General features: G+C 36.5%; 1 pseudogene; it reads right to left on the reverse strand.

Annotated features, from left to right (window-relative positions):
- Positions 1-1,488: 1,488 nt before the first annotated feature.
- LOC121439432 lies at positions 1,489-4,608 on the reverse strand (annotated as a pseudogene).
- Between the last annotated feature and the right edge of the window lie 3,034 nt (positions 4,609-7,642).

Consider the following 7,642-nt stretch of genomic DNA (forward strand, 5'->3'; position numbering starts at 1 on the left):
GATATTATATCACACTTGCTTTGTTAATATTATTATTTGTACAGATTTGTCAAGTCTATTGTCTTGCTTTCTGAGCTGGGTTTTATTTGATTTATTCAGTTTTCTTGGCTGAATTTCTTTCAATGCTGCTGTTTTTACTAGTATCACCAATTTTCATACTCGGTTTGCTGATGTGGACTTTCCTCTCTGAATCCTGGGTTGAATTCATCTACTTTCTTATATCTTCTTTGAGATTTTGATGACTTTAACTGACAAACATCTGAAAACTTTACTAGGCATTTTCTATATTTTGGTATTTTTTAAAATTCAGTTATGATGTTGGGGTAGTCTTGTGACCTTTCTGTTTAATGTATTTCTTTTTTCTTGGTTTGTATTTTTTCTTTGAGAATTTTATGCAACATGTTTTGATCATATTCTTTCCCTTTGTCTTGTTTCCTGTATTTCTGTGTTGTGACTTTTATAGCTTTTTCTTTGTCTTTGTCTTCAATTTTATTTGAGAATCTTCTATTGATATGCCTACTCCTGTAGACTCAATTTGCAGTAGCACTGAAAGAAGAGAAAACAATGTGATATAATAACAACAAACTGTTTGATGCAGAAATACATCTGAATTATGGTTTTCCTTTTGCTTCTTAATATTTATTAGGTACTGCCTTCTGGGGCTTGCAGAAAAAAATACTCAGGATACACATCTTTCTTGAGAACTTAGAATAGCTAATCATTTACCAGCTCTGACATTACAATTATGTTTTCCAGGTATGAAGGAATGGGTAGGCTGAGAATACTATAGGACTAGATGAAAGGAAACCATATTGATGTTCATCTACCATAGCATGGTCTTAGAATAACAATTGAATAATAAAAGGGAGGAGATAAGAGGACATCTGGGGGCAAAGGAAGGTCAAGGGCTGGTTTCACTAAAATTCCACAGAATTGTAGAAAGAACCAAGGTAGCAACTTGAGTTTTAGGAGGGAAGTGGAAGTAAGGGCAAAGCACCCATGAATGGGAAATGCCCAAGGCTTCTCTTCCAGCCCAATGGAGCAGGGCAAGTGCAAAGTTTCTTCCCCTTTAGAGATTTCAAAATGCTCTCCCTGAAAGCAAGGGAGAATTATAACAAACCTATAGTCCCAGCCCAGATTATATTTCTTTTCATTCCTAGATGCCCTGCCCAATAGGACTCAGCACCTGCTCTGTAGACCCAAACGAGAGAGTAGAAACATGAGTACAGCTGTATATAACACTGTTTGGGGGAGTGAGAGGAAGTTAAATGCCCCCAAAGGGATGCTTTCCTTCACCTGGTAAATAACTGGGCTGTTTCTAACAGCAGAAACCATGATGGAGTAGTAATTATAGAACAGGCTTGAATGGGATGTAGAGTTTGAAGCAGATATCTCCCAGAGATGTTATTCCTGCCTCAGTTCCCAGTGGTACTGCTGAGTCCTGATGTTTCCCATAGCGGAGACTAGAGGAGAAAAACGTGTTGACTTTCACATGATCAGACACTGCTTGCCTTTGGCCACCTGGTAGGCCCTATAGAATGAAGGCATCCAGGTCAAAGTTGAGGCCAAGTCACGTCAATCTACCTAGCTCTTTGGGAGGATGGTCCAAACCCTGTATCCACTACATAAGATTTAACACCATCTCAAAAGGAGCCCTGTAAGTAGCCTCACTGTCTCTGAGCATCTATGCCTCAAACTGCTGACATATTTTCTCATGACACTGTGCTGTTGCTGCTGCTGCTGCTAACTTTCAAACTGCTATAAAGGAATGCATTCCTGGTGACTCTTCAATGATTCTGAATACTTTTCAGTGATCTCCTTCAGGGATGGGTATAGCACATTCTTAGTAGTTTCTGCATGATACTCTGCATGATGGAAAGAAGTTTCCTTCCTCCTCATCTTCATCCATGCCCAGCCTTGGTTAGTTCCTCTTTTGACATGCCCGAGTTCTGAAGGTCAGTGGCATTTTTGGTTTGCCCACTTAATGTTTCTTTAGGGCATGCAGAATATCTGCTTGAGGGTTTACATCATTGTCCACTTTCCCAGTGCCTCTGAAAGCTTTTGGTACTATTCCAATAGACAGGGCCCTTTCTCAAGCATCTCACTCATTGCCTTCAAAACACCTCAGTGGCTTAGTAAGTCAGCTAGCTGTCAGACAGTTGTTCCAGGAATATTTTTCTCTTGGAAGATGAAGAGGGAATCTCAGCAGTGTTTTCTGAGCATTGCTTCTGGGGCCATAAAGCATCGGGAGTTGGGGACTGGGACCGGAGGAATTGGCTTAATTGAAATCATCAAGAACACCTGACAGAAGCTCCTCCCATTCCTGGTCTGCTTTGATCCCAACCTTCCACAGTGGCCACCATAACAGATCAATGTAATTATTGCAACAAAATCCAGCTTGGTGAACCAGTGAGATTCTATTGGGGTTACAAACAGGATTATGGGTGAGGAGAGACTTGCAAGAGCAAGGATGACACCAGAGAGCAGCTAAAACCCAAAAAGTTGACCTGGACTGAGAAGCAAACTTGAGGTCTGATGCAAACTCGAGGCAACTCAGGAGCAGTGGAAGAATCTCTTCTCTGCAGTTGATCTTTTCAGAGTCCCCTGTTTGTTCCTTCTATAACACTGCAGTTGCCTTGGAGATGCTTGTCAGTTTCCATTTTACCAGACAGATGACATGTTGTTTGCCTCCAGAGCCTTATGACCCCCCGTGATGTAGGAAGGTCATCTGCCTATATGTTAATTTCATTGGTTAATAAAGAAACTGCCTTGGTCTTTTGATAGGCCAGCCCTTAGGTGGGTGGAGTAGACAGCACAGAATTCTGGGAGGAAGAAGGCAGTGAGGCAGACGCCTCACTCTCCTAGCTCTCCTCTCCAAGATGAATGCAGGTTAAGATCCTTTCCGGTAAGCCACCACTTCATGGTGCTACACAGATTATTAGAAATGGGTTAATCAAGATGTGAGAATTAGCCAGTAAGAGGCTAGAGCTAATGGGCCAAGAAGTGTTTAAAAGAATACAATTTGTGTGTTGTTATTTCCAGGGCTAAGCTAGCCATGTGGGAGCAGGGCTGCAGCCCGCCACTCCTATCACTACACCCCTGGCCCCCTTGCAGGGAATGTTTCCATTTAGAGGAAACTGCTCTACAATTCACCCTTATTCTTTTCTCTAGAAAAAAATTTTAGAGAGCATCACTTTTAGGAAAAGGGGAAGAAAGATTCTAAGAGCCAAATATAGTGGTGAACTGCTGTGAAGTGTTTTCTCACAGGACAGCAATACTATGAAGAAACTCTTAATCTGGAAAGTGAAGCAGCTTTCAGTACTGTTTTATTGTGCTAATTAACACTGCAGTAGAATGAAAGAAAATTTCATTTGAAGCCTAAATTTTGTTTTATTCTTAATTATTTCACAAACTAAACCTCTGCACGTTTTCTTTTTCTTATCCAATTCTTTGATTCTCTTCTTTATAAACATTTTTTTTTATTTTGCCCACATTAGACGACACCTATCACATCCTTCTCTTTTTCATTGCATTTTCTTTATTCAATGTACGTTTTACAGTCTTGCCTGTGTCTGTGAAGATATATTTCATATTCATTTCTTCTATAGTATGACAGTTCTTGGATGATGGTTTCACATTCCCATGGGAGGAAGGAGCTCTCTGGATTCCGAAGACTGTTAAGTGATTTACAAAGGTCCCTTTGAGCTTTGGTAGATAGACAATTCAGCTGGAGAAAAATCCTTACAAAATTGGAAATATTTGAATCTTACAGCCCAAGTTACAGGCTCATGTAAATATGGAGATGTAATCATAGAATTGCAGAACTCTTTTATAGCCTGTGCTTTACAACCATATCAACAAAGCACTAAAGTTGTTAAAGTATATTCCAGTTGGAAGAGCTATCAAAACAGATATATATGGTTACAGTTCTAGGGAAGAGCAAAAATCAAGGCAAAAATATAAAAAGATATTATACTAATTTGTAAGAACTATAGAAAGTGTGAACATAAAACACAATGCATTTCCTGAACTGTAAAAATTCAGCACCACTTAACAAAATTATTTCTACTAAACTACTTCTAGATCTTAATAAAAATTTACAGAGAATGTTAGTAACATGAAAAATCAGTGAACTTACTAAAATGTGTCAGTTGATCAAAATCTGACACAAATTTTATGGTTCTCAGACATCAAATTTAAAGTGAACATAAATATTTTCAGTTTTAAGAGAAACAGAAGTTATATGCTTTTAAGACAAGAAAGGGGAAGAGGAGTTTCCTCGAGAAGCAGTGCAGTCTACACTTATCTCGTTATAAGGACAAATGGTTAACATTGTTGTTTGGAATTATGCTGTTTTAGTAAATTCTATGTAGTAGATTCTTCTTCAATAGCTATGACTGTATTAGTACTGAGTTGTTGGCTAGGTTTCCAGTACCAGGCATGGGTTCCATGGGGTTTAAGTCCAATTAGAGGGCTATTGTTACACCCATGGAATCTGAGCCACTCCCACACCTTTAGCATTATCATGGAATGTTGGTCCTTACTGTTGCTCATAAGAGTCAAAACTGGGTAGGACTTTTCATTGTTTCCCTTCTTCAAAGCTTGCATGACACTAGTCCTCGGAGAGAGGACATTTGGATCAGGGGTTGCAGCTTAGGTTCTATTTCTGAAGTTCATCAATAGGGACTTCCTTTCTACCTCTTGTGAGTAACAAAGGGTGACAACTATAAGCTGTATGTTTTAAGGAGTCTTTAAGCCATGACCAATAACTCAAGGGTTTCTCATGTCATCTGGTATTGATGTTTTTGTTAGCTGAGTTTTGGTTTTTGGAAGGAGCATTGTGAGCCTAGAGGAGAAAAATTCACTTAAACTATATATGTATATTTATACATGGAATTGCATGTATTGTAGTTTCTTTGCTTGCATAAATAGTATATAATATGATTCCTTGTGACATCCTCTCTCTCATTGGAAACCTTTATCTACAAATCTTCTAATGTAAGTATATAGTAACTACAGAAACCAAGAAAGTAAAATAGAACCACTGGCAGGACAGGAGGATTGGGGAACAACAGAGGGGGGATAGTGGGGTAAAAGTGATCTGATCATGGAAATGGGAAACCAGGGAAGGAAAGGGAGGTAGATGGAGAAAGGGCTCAGAGGAGAGTAAAGGAGAATAGCAGGGTCTGATTTATCTCTCAACTGAAGAACTGATAAAGAAAATGTGGCACATTTACACAATGGATTACTACACAATGGAAAAAATAATGACATCTTGAAATTTGCAGGCAAATGGATGGACCTAGAGAACATCATATTGAGTGAGGTAACACAGATTAGAAAAGACAAATATAATGTGTACTCACTGATTAGTAGCTTCTAGACATAAAGCAGTGGGAAAGAAACAACCTACAGTCCACAACCCCACACAACCTAGACAACAAAGAGGACCCTAAGAGAGACATACATGGATCTACATAGGAAGGAGAAAAAGACAAGATCTCCTGAGTAAATTGGGAGCACAGGGATCATAGGATAAAGTAGAAGTGGAAGAGGAGGAAGGGAGGAGAGTGGAGAAAAATGTATAGATTAATACAAACAATAAAAAATGAGAAGAATTTCATTTGTAATTCTTTTAAATAACACATACAAACAACAAAGGAAAGCTCAGAAGGTTGCATATACATACATACATATATATATATATATATATATATATATGCATATGTACATATAAACATACATACTTATATAGCAATAATAAAGTAAAGGAGGCAATCAACTTTGAGTGGAAAAACATGAAAAGAATTTGAGAAGATAGATGGGAGAGGTGGATGGATGAAAGGGATTGATGTAATTTGATTTCAATTAAAAATTAACAAAATAAAATCCAACAGAAGTTTAGAAAAATGATTCAGTAGTTATGATTACTTATTGTTATTTCAGAGGATTTGTGTTTGGTTCCAGAAAATCAACCTCTGTGTCTCTCTCTGTGTCGCTGTCTGTTTCTGTCTCTTTGTCTCTGTCTCTCTGTTTCTCTCTGTGTGTCTCTCTGTCTCTCACCCCCCCTCTGGATTCCTAGATCTTTCTGGCCAACTATATTACCTAAGACAGTGAATTCAGTGTATGAACTCAGTATTGTGGATCTTCCTCCACTGAGCATTATTACATGAAGAGAAAAAGTGAATGACGGTAACATCACAATGCATAGGAAAGAAGATTGGATATAATGTATTATAAAGTGATATATTACAAATGAACTGGTATAATGTTATAGAAATTGGTCATAAATTAGACAAGATGATATTGTTAATGTAGGGAAACCAGTGAAACAATGTTAAAGCAGTGTTTATAAAATCGAATCATTAACAGTGCTTCATTACCTTTTTAGTGCAGAAAAGGACAAAATCATTATTAAGCATATTTAAAAATACAGAAAATATTAAGTTAGTCACAATCCTAGCTTTGACAACACCATACTTTAACCCAACCGAGGTAACCACCTACTCAATAATCACTTCACATGTGGATTTTTATAAATATAACAACTTAAGACAGAGATTTCCAGCATAGAAAAAAAGATTGTACAAACTTGATAGTTTGGTTGAAATGGGTCAATTACTTAAAAGAAAAATCAAAATAGTTCATATAAGGCTGCCAACATTTGTAATTTTGAAGTATGTATTGTGAGGGAGTCCAGGGGAAGTTGGGATGAATATAAACAAAATACAATGTATACTTGTATGTATGAATTTATCAAAGAATGATCAAAGTATTATATAAAATACCCTGAAAATATCTACACATATAAATGTAATTAGATCAATTTATTTACAATTTCTAGGCCTGAAAGCACAAAGACCATATGTTTGACTTGATTGGCTGCACCAAAGATTTAAAGAAGAAATGAATAAGGCAAATAACTGCAATACATTCTATGGATAGAAGAAAAATGAGTATTTACTAATTTACTCCTGGAGGTCAGAAATAAGTCATAATGAACCTAGATGTGTTATTTTATGATAGGAATAAACAGACCATTTTCTCATATATATCACTGTAGAAATCCTCAATAAAACATTAACAAATAGGTTCTAAAATTTGTAAAGATTGGTATGGAGTGATTGGGATTTGTTTCCAGTTTATATAGTTGGTTCCACATGTAAAACACAAGTTGTCCACTATATCATTAGGTTAAAGAAATTAGTTAATATACCAAAGTCATTTTACAAAGCTTAATATCCAGTCATATTGAAATTCTTAGCAAACTAGGAAGAAACAAACATACATTACTTGGAAAAAATCATTAAAAATACTATCCATTAACAATTTATTCTACGGTAAGAATAAATATCCTTTTATTATTAGGATTGGCACAACGTAACCGTATCCTTCACCAATTTTTTCTGACAGTTTTCTTATAAAATTATTTGTAAAATAAATAATTATATATATATATATATATGTATATATATATATATAGGAATAAATGAAAAGAACTTAATTCGCATATGTAATTATCATCTACTGTCAAAAGTTACATTTAAATTTTTTAATTAAAAAAACACCTCTTCAAAATTCCCAGGAATTCACAAGGATGACCCCAGCTAAGACCCTAAGCAATAAAGGAGAGGGGGCCTGA

This window comes from Microtus oregoni, unplaced genomic scaffold (assembly GCF_018167655.1).
Source record: "Microtus oregoni isolate MIOR12 unplaced genomic scaffold, Mior012 000061F_ref0000440, whole genome shotgun sequence".
Taxonomy (NCBI): Eukaryota; Metazoa; Chordata; class Mammalia; order Rodentia; family Cricetidae; genus Microtus; species Microtus oregoni.